This window comes from Lepisma saccharinum, chromosome 13 (genome assembly GCF_977018435.1).
Source record: "Lepisma saccharinum chromosome 13, izLepSacc3.1, whole genome shotgun sequence".
NCBI classification, from domain to species: domain Eukaryota; kingdom Metazoa; phylum Arthropoda; class Insecta; order Zygentoma; family Lepismatidae; genus Lepisma; species Lepisma saccharinum.
Genome location: NC_139241.1, coordinates 1,705,243 through 1,725,610, shown reverse-complemented (window position 1 = coordinate 1,725,610; position 20,368 = coordinate 1,705,243). Strand labels below are relative to the sequence as shown.

Here is a 20,368-nt window from a genome sequence, read left to right as displayed (position 1 = left end):
AATTGATACTGGTCTGTGGGGTCCGAGCCCACCCAATAATTTATGTGATTTGTGAATTCAAATTTTGAGCCCACCCAGTGTTTTGGAAAAATTGGAACCCCTGGCTGTCTCTTTTAAATGCCATGTATTTGGTATTTTTCAGAATTCTGGTGATTCACAAGTACTCTTGTATCGAACACTAAAACTGGGCGGCGTTTCTGACGTATGTTGAGTCGCTTGGTCATTTAATCTTCTTCGAGAGCTTGTTGCGATCTGTAGTATTTTGTTGTGTTTTATAAAAATAAGTCGAGGTGGTCCCCGATCGAGGAAAACCATACGTTTGAAAGTATTGTTTTCAATCTTAATTGCACAGTATGAATGGCTGCTTTGAAGACAGGTTTATTTTTTATTATGGTCCTATTAAATGCACACACATGGCATTTAGACGATTAAGAACGTGTGTTTTATGGAATCATGTCAGCCAAGACACATTTTCACCTCACTCAAGGTCAAGGATTATGTGAATTCAATTGAAATTGTACCAATATCTACAACTGAATGTGAATGCGGGTTCCGTGTAACCTTTACTGTACAGAGGGAGATTAAATATTTGGTTGAATCATAGAATACATTGCCGTAAATCAATTTCAGTGTTGGTGTGTTATTTTCATTTGGTATGAGCTCAAATTACCATTTTAAACCTTCGTTTTAAAAGTAGTTCAAACACAAAAATGGTTATTGCGGGTCATTTTGAGTTTTTTCGACTTTATTACTACCTTCATTTGAATTTTTTATTTTCTAAAAATTTCGGGGGGGGGGGGCTATAGCTCCTTTAGCACCCCCTCTGCGTATGCCAGTGCTCTCTGGATCTCCCTCTCCTAAATAGTCCTCGGCTCAAAAGTGACAGAAAAGCCAAGGTGAATTCCTTTTTATAGTCTCTAATTCTCCGAAACTATTCTTTCTGGAATGAAAAAATAGAGATTCAAGTTGATTTCCCCCCCCCCCCCCCAAAAAAAAGTATTGAAGGACAATAACAGGGAAGTTTTCCCTTTGTAAAGTCGGCTGGGCGTCTCACTGGCCTGCTGGAAACTAAGATTAGGTTCCTGGGCGTGTTTTGTGAGGTCGGATTTTTGCGGCCTTCTCTCTTCATAAAGCGGCTCTGGGGTTCGCCCATTCTCAAATATATAGGTACCAGTAGAGGACGACACACCTAGGGGCGGGGGAGGCTAAAGGAGGCTGGAGCGTGATGCTTAAAAACCAAAGGATAGAGAATGAAAGTGAAAATAAAGATTGATTGATTGATTTGTGGTTTTAAGTCCACTTTATGCATACTAATCGGGAGTGGACCTACAGTTTAAAGTGGGATCCGAACCACTGTGCCATGTGCCTCCAGTGGAAATAAAGAGGCAACACAGACTGAAAGAGAGGAAAAGGAAGAGGAAAACCAACCAAAACAGACTATAATAACAGAGTGAGGGGTGGATTGAGAGAAATGAAGATAAACATTTCTCACGATGGAGTGAGAAAAGGAACAAAGAAAAGAAACAGTACAGAACGATAAAGAAAGGAAGAGAAACAAAAAGAGAGGAATACAGAGAAATCTATAGAAAGAGAGAATGAGAAACAGAAGCAAAAGGTAGAAAGCGAAATAGAGAACGAGCAAGTGGAGGGAGAGAGAGAAAGAGAAGGGTAAGAAATGAAGGAAGCTCTATATCTGAAGAGCCAGGGAGAGAGAGCAAAGAAAGCAGGAGGGAAAATGGAACAAGACCTAATCGTGAAAAAGATACTATGGTTTTACACACACAGAGAGAGATAAAAGAGTTATAAATAAAAGTTAGTTTTCTGTATTACAAGTTCTAGACTCTCCCAAGTCTCATTCCAGCTCAAATGAGGCGAAAAAAAAGTCGCCCTAGTTTCGAGTATAAGCGAAATTTTAATATTTTACTCGCTAAACTACTAATGCATTTCTAAGGAGGGCCTACCAGGTGGCTTAATGGTAACACCTTGTAATCAGAGGGCCCCGGGTTCAATAGCTGGTGAAGGCACGCCGCTCCCGAAGGAGTGGTTTGGATCCCACTTGAAACTAAACATTAAGATTTCACCAGATTTTTGACTGTGATGCACCGCAAAGTCATAAGTCCTATAGGCTCGAATGTCAGTTAATGAATGAATGCTTCCTTAGTTAATGTTACCAATGTCAAGTCACTGTTCAAATTGAAGGGGATTCCAGGTAAGTGTCTCCTGTCTCATTTTCCCCAGCCTCTACATCTTCCAACCAGTATCATAAATTTCCCCCTTCGTAAATTTTCTCTTATTTTTGTATAATTTGTCTTTTAATTTTTAGGTTCATTTAACGCCGACACGTCAGTCAAAATTGTCAATTTATACATAATCTTACATCAATTTTTGTATTAAGTCCTATGTTATGCACAGATAGGCTAATTGGGATTGGACCTACAGTTTAAAGTGGTACCGTAATCCGGGAACCCTTGATTACAAGGTGATGACGTTACCACTATGCGATCGGGGAGATCATTAATTTCAGATGAAATTCATGGTTTGGAAATAAATTTATTAAAATTTTGTTACTCCACACCAAACTCACACAGAGCATTGTTGTCCTATTAAATTTTGCGCTTTACGTTTTATAATAATAATAATAATTATAATAATATGATGAACGTTAATTTAATTTTTTTTATTTTATTATTTACTTTGAGCCTAAATAAATTAAAATAAGTCAGTTCTTGGGTCTCACCGCGGCGCAAAAGATTTAGTATAAGTATAATTATTGTATTAGGTAAAAACAAAAGTCAAAATGCGAAAATGGTATTTTTCTGAACCACCCTCTTTCATCCTACATTTTCTTCAATTCCCATTATGATGCATATAACCTAGATATGTAAAAAAATCGGAGAGCATCACAGAGTAAGTCATCGAAGTAACTGGCTTTCTTGTTTTGGGATCAGACTTGTACGAACCGACGTAATTTGTGTAAACTAAGTGATGGCGATTCACTTCCTCGACTTGCAAGACTGTCTGTTTTGTATTTTTAAAGTAGCCACCCACTGAAGGAATGAATGCACTTCCCTGAGTTTCCAAGGTCTTTCCACGGACAAAACATAAACCAGATGTCAAAGCAAGATAAGTTTACAAATTGCGGTGTGAAACCCTCCCCCTCCTCCGCTCCAAGCGGCACATGACGGGTGCCGCAGATGGGAGGATACACATTCATAGGGTTGCTTGCCCAGAAACGACAGCAGCGCCATAAGCGGAAAATCCTCGAACTTGCAGAAGGCGTGGGAACTAAATACGTGTCTTTTTTTTTAATAAAATTATGTAATTTCTGTTGAAGATATTGTGCAAACGCTTGGAATTATCTATATAAAGTCATGACACTAAGATTCACAATATTGAACTTAAATGCTAAAATGGTTTAAAACTCTTCAAACGCCCCATTTAAAGCTGCTTTCAGATCCAATTAATGCTAAATTTCCAATTTTTTGTACGCCAAACTAGAATTGCAAATTGATTTTTTATTCATTACATCACTCCGTGTATCCTTCTTGAAAAGCCTTGCAGAATATCACCGAAATTGGAGGCATATGTTAGGAGATTTTGTCAACAGAAGGAGAAGCAGTTTTCAGCTGTTGAGAGAAACATCCAGCCGAGGCTTAATTATTGCGATGATTCCCCATAGAGAAAGATAGGAACCATGTTTGATGATGTGAAGAAATGACGATCAACATCCGTTCCAATGTCTAGAGCGTTGCGACGCTGTTCAGAGCGATTCTCTTTCGTTCACAGCATTGGTCGTGGAAGAATGGCAGAGAGGAATGAAAAGTTTGTTAATGGGCTACAGTTATATAAGTGGAGTGTAGAAGAGGATGTTCGTGGTTTGGTTAACAAATTGATAGAATTTGGTGTTCTGCTGAAGGAGGGTAGTTACATGTGTCCACGCGGGCATGCTTTGAAATTGTACAGAAACCATGCGTGTATTGATAACTACGCGTGGAAGTGTTTGACAAGTGTTGTGCACGGAAAGAAAAATCAGAGGTAAGTTTCAAAATGGTGATCCAGTTCCTTTGATTAAAAATGTCTCTTCATGACTTACGTGCTACAAAAGTGTAGAACCATGGACGTATAGGTCACACACCATTGGCAAATAGCCCCAAGCACCATTCACAGGAAGGTTAGGTTAGGCAAACATATTTAAAATTTGGGATCGTAGAACCATGCAAGCATAGGTCATGCACCATTGGCAGATGGCCCCATGCACCATTCACAGTAAGGTTAGGTTAGTTGCCATTGGGTTAGGCAAACATACTTAAAATTTGTGGTTGTATATCAGGAATATGTATATTTTGGTGTGAAACGATAGATCTTGCAATAAATAATGAGCAATTCTACATTGATGGTTGAGATCATGGACCCCCTTCTTTTCAGAATTTTAGATGTGACCCCCAAATTTTAAGTTCAGATTCGTGGTTGTGAAGGCAAAATTAGTGAGTATGCAAAATATTAACAAAATTGGAGAATATCTCTATATTGTAAATTCGCTCAGTCATTTTATAAAAAGATTCAAAGCTACTTATATAAAAATAAATCTGAATACAGTGCATAACCCTTCCAAAATGGAGAGGGGTGGTGAGGTACATTTTCATGTATTTTAAGTATGTCCTGCCTCTTTCAATTGATGATGATCATGATCATTGAGTGATGATTTAATGAAACAGATGAAGGAACAAACACAGTCAAACCAATGCAAAATCGGGATTCAAAATTTGGCGGTCATGACTGACTGTGTTTAGCCTCGCCCTAAACAGAATTCACTCGGAGGAAGGGGAAAATTTTCAGGGATAAGCACCTGTTGTGTGTCAGAGGGGGGAGGGGGGCATGGGCATGTATGTGTGTGTGTGTGTACACAAAATGGTCGCAGAGGGAGTTTTTGGCACTGTTAGGGAAATGTGATGTGTATGTTTTGTGTTCAAACATTTGGGTGTTATCATTCAATAAACATTTCATATTCAGCAGCTGATGAGATAGTTTTCCAAATGGAAGCAATTTGGTAATTTCTCACAAAGGTAAGCTATATTTTTTTTATTATTAAAACTAAAATTTGTCTCAATTTTTGCAGAACTGAAACAATGTGAACATTTTAAATATAGAACGAACAGTAAAAATGCTTGTAAAAATAACACAGATTTCACATTAATAACACTGAATTTTGGCCTAAACCATGAAAAGGAACACTGAATTGCAGAAAAAAACTTCAAAATTCAGGGAAAAATAAAACTTTACGTCCCTACTTATCAGTAGTCTGTGTTTTCAATGAATGGAAATGGAGAGTGGCTGCTCACTGGGAGGGTTAATTGCTTGTACAAGCTATTTTTGAAATCATAATTTATTTGATATATAATAAATAATGGCACTTTAAATTGTGTTAATTATAGTCTTGAAGCTTCATACTTCCAAAAAGACTTACACTATTCTAAGAGATTTCTTTGTGTTTGAATGGACTGAAGAAAATCATTACATGTTCAGAACTGTTACCCATATATATATATATATATATATAATTGTTAGGAACTACTAAGAAGAATATGGATTCCAAATGCTGGAATACATTGCACACATTACTTCTGTCCTTATACTATGTCCATAGGGATCATTTTCCTTCTATTGTCCATGCAATTGCATTCAAACCTCTATCTATTACAATCACAGAACTATGATTTGGAATTTGTGCAAATCACTAGTCTGGCTAATTACCATCTATGAATAAAATTATACACAGTCACTTAAAGTTCTCATTGAGTATGACGACCAATAAGTAGGAAGGATGATGAGATTATTCATTGTGCAAAGCAATGTCGGGGAACATGATGATGATGCAATCAGAGTTAAAGCAACAGATAATAAGCACACATTTCCGTATATTAATTCCTGGTGTTATAAACCATTGCCAATCTTGTGCCTTTTGTTACATAGTAAAAATAACGTTCTTACAAAACAGAATCCAAAACAACAATTGTAAAAATCAGAAATTCGCCCACCATCGCTGGAAGTTTGTGCTTTACCGGTAGCCAAATATTACGACAATTTGCTCATTAAAACTTACAAAAAGTGTAAATGGTTCTTCCTATCTAATACACAACTATTTTTATTACATATACGCATGTAGTTCATATATACCGTGAGAACTTTTGACATGGCGCTCATGCAAAACACTCACGGTGATACAAAAAAAAGCTGCACAATACGTGCTTTATCTTTATTCGCAGATATTCTACCTTTTCACCAGAACTATTTCGGCGTCTCAATAAACACATAATGCTCGTTTCAAAGGTTCCAGTTTTATTTTTTTGGAGATTTGTAAATTTCATTAAATAACACTAACATCGTAGTAAAAAGTGAAGCACAGAGACTTGCACCACCTCGCACGAGCGTGCTATGTCCTTGCTCAGTGCGTAAAATAAGAAATAAAAACTTTCAACTGTGTTTTTGAAAGCATAAAGCATCAATAAATGTTCTCGAGCGACGAATTTAAAATAATATATGTGCACAGTTACTTTTACGAGATTCACATACACTGTGGAAGGCCCGAAGCAACATAGGCACAAAATGGCAAATTCACAGGAAACCTGTGAAAGGAGCCACACACCGAAAATACTTTTTCTCATTTATTGCTCATATTACATGAATATCATCATTTTTGTACTGTAATATGAAACTAAATATATTTATACGGGTATAGAGAGCAAAATTATTACACAAAACACCACTTTACCGGCAATTATGCTTGAAAATTTGCGAGCTGCTCCTGAGCCCCTCCGCCCATCAAGAGGGCCATGTGTGACATACATAACGCGTAGCGACATCTCCATCGACCAGCAGTCCTCACTGGAATAGCGCGCAAGCAGCAGCCGAACTCGGCAGACTCCGCTGAATCCACCTCCTCCCCTGCCACAAGCACCATAGAACTTCAGCGCTTTCCGCAGATACTGACAAGCTGTAATGGAAATTAATGATTACATTGTTGTCAAATGTAACCAAAATTTGATAAAATATTTTAACTTCAAAACATATTTTTAGATAGGTACTTAAATTAAAAAGATTACATGATTATATAAATGGGAAACATTAGTTATCCTTCCGTGTAATTTAACCTGTTAATTGAAATAAATTGTTAACTTGGTTCAATCATTCTGGGTACAATCTTACGATTCTGTTTCCCCCTTTGCAATACAATCCACCTGGTCATTGTCGTAGCGCTGTTCAGCGAAGCTACGCGAAAGATAATACCGAAGATCTTATTTATTGTGCGTAATATTTACTATTGGATTGTTATTCCGTGTTCGGAACACTTGCAAATTTTCAATTGTAGAAAGTAAAAGACGAACATAAAAAATGAAGATAACCATCGGAAAATTTGTAAGTGTTCTTATCCAGTTCATACTAGAGGCAATTCGCTTTACCCGTTTTCGACCTTTCGACAAGCTTCCAGCGCTTTCTCTGTGGTAACGATGTTTTTACTCATTGTAGCAGAGGCGTGCGCACGGGGGTGGGAGTGGGGATTGGTTCTTCCGTTATATTTTCACTTAGAAATTTAGTGTATAGGGATCTTAACTCCTTTTATAAACAATATTCTCTTCTTTGCAAAAATATGAAACCTTTTCAAGCCGATGTAAGTTCTAGTGATATAGTGTGTGGGGGGGGGGAGGGCGGCGTTTAAAACTCTTGTACAGGTACCAACTGAACGTAGACTGACATTGAATGATCTTAGGATAGGATATTTTCGTTAGACTGCACAAGTTTATTCTAATGTTGGACCAACATAATTTCATATGCTATACAATATTTTTAAGTAAATTCATGTTCATGCAATTCGCAAGCGTGTGTATAATGAAACCTTTCGTTTAAGAAAACCGTGAATTTCGTTTAAGCTTTCATTTATTTGGAGAAAAAAGGATTTTGGTACGTCAACATTCATGTTTTGTACGCACCGATACGAATTCTGTAAAACAGCGAGATGGAATGCAGTTTTTCTTCCCCCGACTGAACTTCCATCAAGGTTTTTGTCTCCCTCTAATCACAGGTCATGGGCACACCTGTTATTTAGACAGAAGAACAAATGACCACACAACACTTACCGTTCTGAACCTACGTAAGTATTTGTTTCATTTACGAACAATGCTGGTTGGGATTTTTCTGGGGTTGAGAATCAAATGTAAATGAAATTTTCTAGGATGACCGTTGAATAAAAGCTACGCTTGGTGCCAGGTACAGAGGAATGCATAAGTATTACCAGGTAAATTGTCTCAATCACTATTTTCAGGCAGTTGTTCTCTAACATCCTACGTGTTTATGAGGAGGGGGTGGCATGAAGTGAACGCACCCTCAGTTGGCCAGTCCGCCTCTAGCTAAAAAGGGAAGATATGTATTTTTCTATAGTATTTTTGGGTATATTATATGTGACTGCTCCAGGGGCGCAACCACGAATTTTTGTCTGGGGGGCAATTGCCAGGAAAATGCAAGAAATATATTATGAAAACTAATTCCATCTTGAGTATGATTTTATCCTGCTACTCTTAGATTCTGATAGCCTTGCGTTTCTTTACTTCAGTGTTTGTCCCCCTAGAATTGGTTTCCGTCCGAAGTTGGCGGGGCGATGCCCCCTCTGTGGTTGCGCCACTGGACTACCTCAGTCTGTGCCGCAACCGTTCCTAGCCCCAGGCAAAGGGTGGGCCTAGCATATCGCATACAAATGCAACCCGGGTTCAATGCACCGTGGAAGTAGAGTGACCGGCAATAAAGATGTGACAACTATATCCTGAACTACTCGCTTCCCTGCAAGGCGTTATGTGTGTTGCCTAACTCTAAGTCGGTGGTAGAAGTTGCCATTGAAAATTTGATATTAAAACCACTTATCACCACCGTACAGGGTCCGTAGTGTGTAGATGTCCCATTTTTATTGTCGGTGTCTGGTTCGGATTCCACTTTAAACCGCATAGGTTCAGTCCCGATTAGCCTATATGTGCATAAATTGGGCTTCAGACTAAACAATATCGAATGCAATAAATTTCCGGCCTGGACAGGTGTGTCCTTTGTGGGTGTCCCTTCATCGATTTCATCATATGATCACTCATCCTCATCTTCGCGATTAGCCATGGGTGCGGGGAGATTTATAAAATTTGGGCCCTGCCAACGATATTATTTTAATATTGTACGTAGTTATCATCATCATCAGTTTTGTTATCATGGTACTTCACTTTAAAATGTAGACACATCTGATTAAAAATTATTTACTAATCTTCGTTTTGGTTTGTAAGCGCCACTTGGACTGTGCATTTCGCACATAGAACTAATACCGCACACGCACCAAAGGAAAGGAAACCGACACTACATTACGGTAGCCACACTGGCCGCGAACTGTGAAACCAAGGATGTTGATTTCAACCGTCAAGTATCCTCCACTTGACATTCAATTACTGGCATTCAAAATCTTTACATTCGTTTCTCCGAGGAACAATTGTTTATATTCGAGCACTGTTACGTGACCTTTGAAAATAGGGTTATGATGTAAAGTTATTTAAGTGTTAGAAACTCCTTCCTTCTATACCTTCTTTCATGAAATCAGCAAGTAAAATTATTTGACATGTTGTTTTATTTTGATATTATCATAATATTAGGGAATGTTAATACTCGATGATCTTTGTAATTTCTGCCCCTTCAGCGCCTCATTTTTGTGCGGCCACACACATGCTGTAGCCTAGAATAGCCTAGAGGCAAATGCCTCCTCCCCTCTCCTGTAAGTGACAGAGAAAATAAACCAAATGAAATAAATGTATTTCTTCTTTCTCCATTGAATCACGTAGATTTGCAACTACCTTAGAACAACAATTCCTCATTTTGTTGAAATTAACTTTGTCATTACATGTAAAACTCTCTGTCTCAACAACCCTTTGGGAGAATTAACGCCGAAGCGACAGGCGACACATGTTGCTTGGGAACAAGGCAAACAAAACAACGTTTCACACCTTAGCAGCATTACAGGCCGCATAAGCCTGAATACGATTGGTGAAATCCTTAGCCGCAGTGATGAATTCAGGGAGTGGCCGGGAAATTAAGAAGTACCCCACCCCCCATCGTCATTTCAATAACCTGACAGAGCATTCGGACAATAACTAAGAAATTTGGCAACCATGTGCACTTTAATTTAACGTAGACGTACTTTTTCTGGCTTTGTTTCGTAATAATAAGCACTGAATTTAGTCTTTTTATAATTAAAAGTCAAATAATGAACGAATTTACATGATCGTCTGTTTTGTTAACCTCTAAAATAGATAATATGTTGGATCAGGGTATGGTTAAAGCCTGTGTGAAGGGGACGAGGAAAGGGGCTATCCACCGGAAGGAAGTGTCTTCGCGCAGACGCCATACTTGTAGCACAACAACTTCCGGTTCGTAGGCTCATAACATGCTGCTAAAGGGAGCTGAGATCGTGTCATGTATGAAAGGAACGAATGGGTGTGTACAAAGAGGATGTAAACTACGATCAGGGCTAAATAATCTTTCACGGATCTCTCTTCATCCATTTCCTCAAGATCTACGCTCCAAAATTATTGCATTCAAGCTGTCAGGCGTGAAAATTGGAAGTCCATTAGCAAGGAGTAGACTCCCCAGTAATAACAACGGATGTGCAGGAAACCAAAAAGTCGGAACCTTAAAAAAAAAATCCCGGTCCGATCAAGAAAAAGTGATGAGTATAAAGTAGTTTATTCCCTACATATTTTTTTTTGTACTAAATGTCCGAAATTTATTGAAATTAGCAGTTTTTTATTCCAGAAATGCAAAATAAATCATCACCCGAGAGTGAAATTGTGTGTATAATTAATATTTTTTTAGTATCGGTTAATGTTGAATATTTTCCGCTCCTATAATCTCCCAATTTAGTCGGGAAATAACATTATTTTTCCAGTTTTGAACGTTAGGACTTTAAAAAAACCCGTCCTGTTCCCTTCCCAACCAAAAGATTTGCGTCCCGCACCCCTTGCACTTCATTAAAGGTAGAAGAGAAATCATTAAAATCTCGATTTTCTCTCTAGTGATATGAGCAAAAATATTACTTTTCCTTTCAAAAAATGCTCGGTCATGGTCAGATAGGTTACACGTTACGTTCTTGAAGTACACACGAACTGTACTACATTTTTGTATAACCAGATTTTTTTTTGTGTGTGTAACCAGAGGAAATATTTTTTTTTGTAACCAGAAAATTAAGTGCCGGTACTATTATTAATTTTCGTCTTTTGCAATGGAAATACTTTCAACATTGATGGAGAAGAGGTCCTAGGTTTGAACACCATGGTCAGGCAATGGTGTGTCATTGTGTTTGTCCCATCAGTAATTTTTCCAGTTTATTATTCACCTTCATCGTCATGTTTAACACAAATAGCAGAAAATTGACTTAAAATAACAATGAGCGTTTTGTATTTCTGCGTTCAAACGGGAACGAAACCGCATCCCTCTGACTCGCCCTGACTGAAGAAAGAATAAAAAAAGCTCCTTTTCCTGTTTTTTATATGCCCGTACATCTCACACTTTTTCACTTAAAACATAAATGTATGCATCCAAAGATTTACATGCTTTAAGCGCTCTCGCTCTGTAGGAAAAATTACTTTCTATTAAATATGTAGGCTACAAATATTGCCAATGCAACGACGATTAGCAAATGGATCTCATCCTGGAATAATGCCGTATTACTTCCTATATGCTCATCCAATTGATATGTAAAGGCCTCTACTTTGCCCTGATATCTCTTCTTCTCCTCGTCGTCAAGTGCTTTTATATGATCCATTTCATCCGGTATACAAAACAAGAAGAAAGACCACAAGTACGCGCTTGAATTACCCGGCCGCCGTGAACCGGAAGTTGTTGTGCTACAGTTCCACAATCGATTGTGCCGTTCGATATGTTTTTGTTTACTCGTGGATAGCCCCTCTAAAACGGGAAATCCCGCAGTGCGGGGGGGGGTGAATGAGCAACCCTTAAAGAGGGGCCTTGCCATGCCGCTTACATTCTCAAATATGTGCATGTAAACCAATAAACATAGTAATTTGTCCAGCACCCAGAGACGTCGGAACAGGGGGGGCAACTTGCCCCACCCCTCATGACCGAGGGGGGCAAGATATTCTTTTAGCCCCCCCCCCCCCCCGGTCGTGTGCTAAAAATGTGACTATATTTTTTTGAACTTATGTTTCGTCTGGAAAAACAATGGAAAAATATTTTTGCACTAGTTAAATATACGTGGGCTCAAGTGTTCGCTACCAGCAAGAAATACGCGACAGAAAGATCCATGTGCAGATAAGAATCGCAGCCACGTCTCCGCAAATCAAGTGTAACGTCGAATTATCCCCGTAGAAATTCGCTGCTTCGGTTTTCAGTCTTCCTCAGTTTTCTTTGTACCTACAGGTGCGGTCGCTGTGAAACAATAACCCCCGCGTACCCCGATGGGAAGGGGGCAGAGAGCAACCTAATTTTAAATATCTTCTTTTCCATCTGCAACTACATTCCATGGATGTAAGGACTTCGAACCAAGGGGACAGGTGGAGCTTGAGCCTTCTAGGTAAAAAGTTGAAGGTGGTAGAAAATTCGAGACGAATGCGAGACGACGTGGTGGTCCAGTCGGTAGGGCGTCTGACTGCCACGCGGAGACCCGGGTTCGATTCCCAGGGTGGGTGATCTAAGGGTGGAATTTTTCCGGCCTTGTCCCTGCATAAAACGGCTCCAGCGCTTACCCAGGCTCAAATGAAAGGTACCTGAAGGGGTAAAGGCGGTCGCAGCGTGGTGCTGATCACATCACCTCCAAAATGTCCGAGATTGGGAATGCGTAGGCTAAACTAAGCCACCAGCCCTGAACATGACGTTTGAAACAAACCGTAAACTTTTAATAAATCTAAATGGCAAGAAAGAAAAGTTCCTCCCTTGATTGTTCCGCCTCAACCCACAAGTGCTTTCCTTTCAGTATTGCCTGATATGAAGAAACCAAAGAGGAGGGGCAAGATTTCTCCCCCAATTCACGCCATAGAAAATGAGACTATATTTGTTTCGACTTATCTTGGTTTTGAAGAATATTTTTGCACTAGATTTGTGAACGTTCACTCAAGTTTCCGTTAACAGCAAGAAGCAGTCAGGTCTATCTGCAAACCAAGTATCCCCGAAGGAATTCGCTGCTTCTGTTTCCAGTTTTGCCTTGGAGCCTGCCAGGTTTTGTGTCAGGTGCGCTCGCATATAACATTACACCGGTGCACTTTCCGAACACGAGCTTTCTTTGGACCCCTTGCTGTCGTAAAGGTCATCGGCCATGAGAAAAGGTGACTCTTGTAAGTTCTTTGAAATTCAAGTCTAGGCTAATCTCCCCTTCCCTTTCCAAATGTAGACTTGGTCAGACGACACAGTTATTGTTCACAGTAGAATAACTGCAGAACGCGAGACTCTGAAAATTATAGTATGAGTTGGGATATCCTTCCGCACCAAGCGATATAACTGTGCACATATTCGTGTGTAAATCATTTGCAGAAAGTATACCGATTTCAAGGTCGCGTCGGAAGATCACTGCACTTCATTTAATCGCCTGATGTAGAATCAAAAAGATGGTAAGTTTTACTTCTCTCCTTACGTTTTCTTTACTAATTTATATTTTCTGTGTGAAAGGACATAAAAAGACGAGACTACAGACAGACAAGTATCGTCTCGACACATCATCAGTTCTCTGTCGTTTCGGGTTTTAATACTGCAAGCTCTGGAGTGTGTGAACCACCTCCTCTCGTGGGAAGGGAGGAACTTTTATTTCTTGGTCATTTAGATTTGTTAAAAGAAAAGTTTATGTTGTTTTAAACATCATGTTCAGGGCTGATGGCTTCGTTTTAGACCACAGAGAGGTAACACCATTTATTCACGGGTGATTTATTTTTACCTTGGGTGGAGCAATTGTTCATTAGCAGATAACGGAAGCATCGATTTCGATGTTTGTAGCACGCTGCCAATTATCTTAACCTCCTCGACCATTTTTTAAAGACGTGTTCGATTGCATCTGGCCCGCGGTTTATGAGTGGTTCATCTATTCTATCCTGCCACACGACAACGTAACCAAAACTATTTGGTTCATGAAGCTGATACGGCGTGGTGAAGGAAGTTTCGGGATCCGGTTCACAATAGGAGAATGGTTTGAGGAAAGCCTCAAAATCTGCAATGATGATGGCCGGATGTTCCAACAAAACCCTGTGCATTTTGAATTCTTCGACCTCTTTCGATTTTGGCATCAACATTCGAGCTAGTCTGTTGTCACCACAATAGATTTTATGGTCGGCACGTTTTTGAGCAGTAATTTGGCGTCCAGTGTATTTTCGGTAGTTGAGTTGAACACGATCGTCGAACGTGGTTAAGCATCTTGGACAAACTTCCATGTGGGTTGCATGCTTGGTTGTTTGACTTCTCACCAATCGGGAGAGTGAACGAATAAGACAGTAGTGATGAACATCCTCGTTGGAAATAAGAAGAATATTTATTGCACGAGCATTGTCGTCATCAATATTGCTTATTCTGACGGGATGTACAACATGTTTATCTGATGTATAGGAATACACGTTTATGACTAAGCGTTTTCCTTCCCCGTCTCGTGCCCGGGTTTCGAACTTTGTTATATCTGATATTGACACCAGGTATTCCAAGCCAGACATGTAATTTTCCAGCTCATCTACATATTCTGTGTAATGACCAACTCGCTGTGGATGATTTGACCAATGAACCGTGTGCAGTGCAGCCAAGACGCACCAAAGAAAACACTTTGCGTCATTATTTCTGATATTCAACACGGCCCTCTTATGTTGAATGTCTACAGGAAGAGACACATAGCTGGATGCGCGAAGAGGTGTGAATTTGTTTAAATGAGCGATTAATGTGTGAGGACTAGCACATAATGACCAACCTGATCCCTTAGCCTCGAAATCATCGTGTTTCTTAACCAGTTCGTTGGAAAAATTAGAATAGAAGTCCAAATTATAGATGTCTGCCAAATGAAGAACTTGGGTTTTCGTTCTGTGATAAAAAAAAATAATCGTTGTGCCATCGGGTTTCTCGTATTCAGAAAATAGATCAATATATACTTGAATGGAATTGTTTTCCAGTTTATTTTTCATAATATTTATTATAGATGTTTTTATTTCACTCAAGAAACGAGGAATTTCACGGCCTGGTTCCGACGTAAAAGGGAAATCCTTGAGCTGACCGTTAAATGCAGACCTAATTGGTTTATGTTCATTGGATAACTTAATTTGTTTTGAAGTAGAAGCTTCAGTTCATGGATTATCAATTTTTCCTTTTCGGTAGAGATCCGGTCGATAGTTTACAAATTTTCAGATGCCTATTTACATTAGGAATGCTAACTATCTTTCCGCATTGAGGACAGGGCTTAGAAGGTAACAAACGATTTATTCCTGAACCTGTTTCGCTACATCTTGCCATATGTACTGATAAATTGTTCCTTGAGATTAGCTTTCCACAAGTAATGCATTCGGTTTTATCATTTTTACGAGTGAAACTGGTGGATGCCATTTTTTAATACTGTATTTATACGCTTTCTAGGGAATCTCACAAACAAGTAAACAACAGTGGAATTTTCAGGTATGTTATTTATAGAGAATTTCTTGGGGACGACATGTAACGTCCGATCAACATAAAATTCAATCTGACCGAAATCAATATGAAACACCTTTAAACTTGAAATAATTGATGGAATGTAGCTTTAAAAAAAAAGTTAAAAGACTATGGTCGTAATTACGATAGAATTTTCAGGGATGTTATTTATAGAGAATTTTTCGGGGACAACACGTAACACTCGATCAAATCAAAATTCAATCTGGTCGAAATCACTGTGAAAACCACTTGAAACACCTTCAAAATACACTTTAAACTTGAAATAATTGTCGAATGTAGCTTAAAAACAAGTTAAAAAACTATTTTATACTTTTGTAAAAACAAGGAGCGCTACGTCAGGACGTCCGTACTCTTCAACCACTCTCACGGAACTGACTGATCTGTTTTTTTTTTGTTTTTTTTATTTTTATTTTTTTTTTTTTATTATAAGACCTTTTGAATAGGTCTGGACATCGGCTTTATGGGAACCTGCATCTTGACTTGTAGTATCATTAACAGGCATCGATACTTATCTTTATTTACAAAAATTTTGGGGTTACATCATCAATTGTAATTTCTCTCTGCAACTGTCGCGAGAGAGTGCATTTCTCATGTTCCCAATATCCAAAAAAAGACGACATAAAAACAATACAACACAAAACATAAACTCACAGGAGCGAAATAATCGTGGAAAGTTGATTAATTCGTTCCTGACTGTCGGTTAAAGTGTGAAGTTCGAGGAGACCTTCAACCAATATCTGTAGTGTCCGGAGAAAGTCTGGATCCTGGAAATAGCGTAATAGCCGTTGGATGCGGGTTAGGGCAACTGATTGTTGTCCTAAATCTTCCACCATCTGTATATCTGCAGGAGGAGCGCTTCTCACTGATGATCGCTGTTGAGTTGGCTGCTGGGCTGTTGTCAGGCACGGCTGTACTGGAACTTCGGTCCCCTTTGACCGAGTTGAGGAATGTAATGGGGCAGCTGACGTAGGCTGCTTCGTCACTTCTGCTACTGGCTTCATTGAAGGAAGAATGGAGGTAGCTGGAATGGAAGGCGTTGATTGGACGTCCTTCCTCTGCTGGCGAGTTGCAGCTGGAAGGTCGCGGCGTTGTTGGGTGCGACGCAACGCTGCGAGTTTTTGATACAAGGGACATCCCTTGCAATTTGCAGTATGCGTGCCAGAACAATTGGCACATTTCGCTGGTATTTCCAGGGAACGTCGAGGACATTTGTCGATCAGATGTTCCCCGGCACATTTCACGCATCTAGGTTTGGCCTCACAGAATCTACTCCCGTGCCCAAACCGTTGGCATTTATGGCATTGAAGAATGTCCTGGGGTCGAAGTTTCTCCACCTTGATGGAAAAACCAGCAAGGGAGTCCAGTTTTAATATTTCGTGGGCAGAACGATCGTTTTGCCCTGGACGAGGATCGCTGTATCGTAATTCGACAAGGAAAAGTGGGAGAAAGTGGTTATCCCTCTCCCAGTATCCAGTGTCTGCCGAAACCCTCTTTTGTGAAGTTCGCATTCTGGAACGAAGTTTAGTAACTTGGGTTACATGAAATCCAAGTTGTCGAAGTGCTCTTTCTATCAGTCGAGAATTATAGTCTGCAGGAATATGTCGAATTATCACTTTAAGTGATTGGTGAGAAGTGGATCCTAAGGCGAATTGCACGGGCTCTCCCATGCTTCCATTTGCTAACCTTGTCCTAATTCTACTTGAGTATTCTTCTGTCGAACAGGAAACCTTCAAGCAGTTTCCTTTATATGAGAAGGTATATTGACCCTGTGGAACGAAGTTGCTTATCCTCTCTGCAATACTTCCGGGGTAGTCGGAGTAGATCAAAATTGGAGGCGGCTTCTCCCAGCGACGAAGGGGAACAGCAGGCTGTTTCGAATGTAAAGGCACAGAGGCATTGCTCCTGCCAGACGAACTTCTAGCTGACGACGAAGTCGTTTCCAGCGATTCCCGCCGACGCTTCGCCCGTAGATCGGGCGTCGAAGGGAGCGACGTGCGAGACATCCTGTCTCAGCAGGTCCGAGGCTGGGAACTGATCTGCACTGTGTACTGCCTTATATAGACTTTTTCAACCAATCAGAAGAGACCACGTTAGACATGAGTCACCACATTACGTAATAACTTGTTGCAAAATGTTGTGCAATAGTTTACCCTTGTAAGTAATACAACTAAAAAAAGTGTTACACAATATAGTGTAAACTTTTTCAACCAATCAGAAGAGGCCACGTTAGATATGAGTCACCACATAACGTAATAACTTGTTGCAAAATGTTTTGCAATAGTTTACCCTTGTAAGTAATACAACAACAAAAAAAGATGGCTCTGTCGTCGTTTATCAAAATTCGGTGACCCTTCCGAAAAAATCATTAAAAAAATGGCGACCGGAAGTGGACGTATCTCGGAAACGGTAAGAGATAACGTAAAAATAATAAATAATGTAAAATCCCCCCTTTGACCGCCCTATCGATTTCGGGAACATAGAATACGCGTACAAAATTTGGTGGTCCTATGAGGTGAAGGGGTGAAGGTCAACTGCCGAAATGTTTTTCGATCGCTCGTAACTTTCGAAGGGATGATCGTAGAGACATGGGTTTTTTTGCGTTAGCATCGTCTCGATGTCCTCCATGACTGCAAGAAATTAAAAATGTCAACCGGAAGTGAAAAACAGTTTACACAATTGGTCAAAATCTGTTTTTGTTTTTTTATACGTAGGTTAGGTGTTTCCCATGTAAGTTAGCTTAGCACGTAAAAGGTCGTAAAAAAATAAAAACTAGGTCAAAGGAAGCGGTCAGCGTCAGAAAAAACATGATGGAAATTTGCAATAGGCGAAAAATTGTTGCCAGAGCCTCTACTGTGCATTTTTTCTCCCTGTAGGTTACTTTAGTCCGTAAAAGGTCGTAAAATGAAAAGTAGGTCAAAGGGTGTCTCCAGCTTCTACCGTTTCATACTACTCTACATTTAAAGTAGTTTTGTGTGTAAAAGATCTAAAAAAATCCTCATGACAGGTCACAACTGGAGTGAATGTATGTTACCTAACTCGTAAAAAAGTGAATAGGTTAAGTTATATCACGTAAGATCGTAGCATACCTACAAAGGATGAGGTAGGAAAAAACGAGTTACCGTGAAAATTGTACTGGAACGTCGTCGAACGCTATAAAATCCACAAAAAAATCGTCATAATATCATACGACTGAGGCTAAATCCATAGAAGGGGAGGGCAAGGGGGGCCGTGCCCCCCCTGGAAAATGAAAGTCAACCAAAAATTATGTATTTCACACATACAATTTCATTTTAGCCACAATAATATGTGTTAATTATTGCATTAACACCATAAATTCAAATTTAAGCAATGTTTTTTTTAGGGAACTACACTCTTTTGGGGGAAAATGTGACTTGTTTGCCCCCCTGGAAAAAATTCTGCGGACGTCCATGGGTATACCTACAAAGGAGTGAACCGCTAAATATACACTACTCACCTGCTTTAAAAAGCTCTCAAGAGTGATTTATGAAAAAGTTTCATCTGCACAATATTTTGCAAAACTTCTGCATGAAAAGTACAATACAATTCTACCTAGCTGTCCAGGGATATGCCGAGCTCCGTGGCGTAGTTAGCAGAACGTGCTACGACGGGGGAACCGGGTTCGAATCCAGCCTGGGTGTGGGAGTTCTATGTTATGTGAGTGCTCCTTTCTCAATTTCATACTCTCATCATCCTCACCGTCGCGATTAGCCAAGTGTGGCAGAAAAGCGACACTAACAAAAATCAAAACACACAAACACTGAAGAAACTGTATAAGAGCGAAAGGTTCGACATGTCCTTTCACAAGGACGTGTATTTTACATAGAAGGAGCCTTCAGTAGAATTTTACAGGAGGGCACTTAAATTTAATTACATATCAGAAGTAACGGACAATTAAAATATTTTTTTATTGATATTATACTTTGATGCCGATGACAGCCCACGTGAAGTTTGATGTTCCCAGGGGAAGGGATTCAACACTGCTATGAATGGAAGACGAAAGCAGTTTCAGTAAGCTTCACGTGAACCCTGAAAGTGTCTTCTCTTCTGTAGGCAGCGTCGATGTTCAGAGGACAATGCTGTGTTCTGTGCAGACGCAAGCTCCCATGAAATAAGCCATTTCCGCTGTCGCTTCATCCACTTTCCACAGGCGTCTTCCCGGAAGCCAGCTATCTGCTTTGCTCCTTCTTTTTTTTTTTTTTTACATGAGGCGAGTCTCTAACTCACAGGAGCTCCATCAGTAGGAGAGAAAGTAGTTGCGTTTCACGCTGTACTTCCAGTTCGTCTTCAAAATTGTAATTTATAATTTTTGCATTCGTCTTCCGTTGTAAAGTTGATATGCGTAAAGACCTTGCCGATAGCGTAGTGGTAACGTCGTCGCCTTGTAATCAAGGGATCCCTGGTTCGATATCCGGTGGAGGCACATCGTGGTGCGGATCCCACTTTAACCTGTAGGTCCAGTCCCGATTAACCTTTCTGTGCATAAAGTGGACTTAAAACAAAAACCCAAACTCAATACCAAAAGTAATAAAAAGGTCCGTAGCGAGGGGAGACTGGAAATGCGCCGTTCAAAGTTGTTTTTTTTTAAACAAATAAATATTTTGGAAATTTTACTTAGGCATAGTTTATAACGATGAAATTTTTCCAGTAGATTTGA

At 39.7% G+C, this 20,368-nt stretch overlaps 1 protein-coding gene across 2 annotated transcripts in view; it reads right to left on the bottom strand.

Annotated features, from left to right (window-relative positions):
* The window catches only part of Tfb1 (transcription factor B1), a 97,840-nt gene extending 90,901 nt beyond the window's left edge, over positions 1-6,939 (bottom strand). The window contains exon 1 of one of the 2 annotated variants that reach the window (XM_083133773.1): positions 6,770-6,939. The gene's annotated coding sequence lies outside the window, so the exon portion shown is untranslated. Of the gene's footprint in view, positions 1-6,272; positions 6,489-6,769 lie in introns of those variants that run through there. The other variant, XM_083133774.1, reaches the window with a different exon arrangement.
* Positions 6,940-20,368: the final 13,429 nt, after the last annotated feature.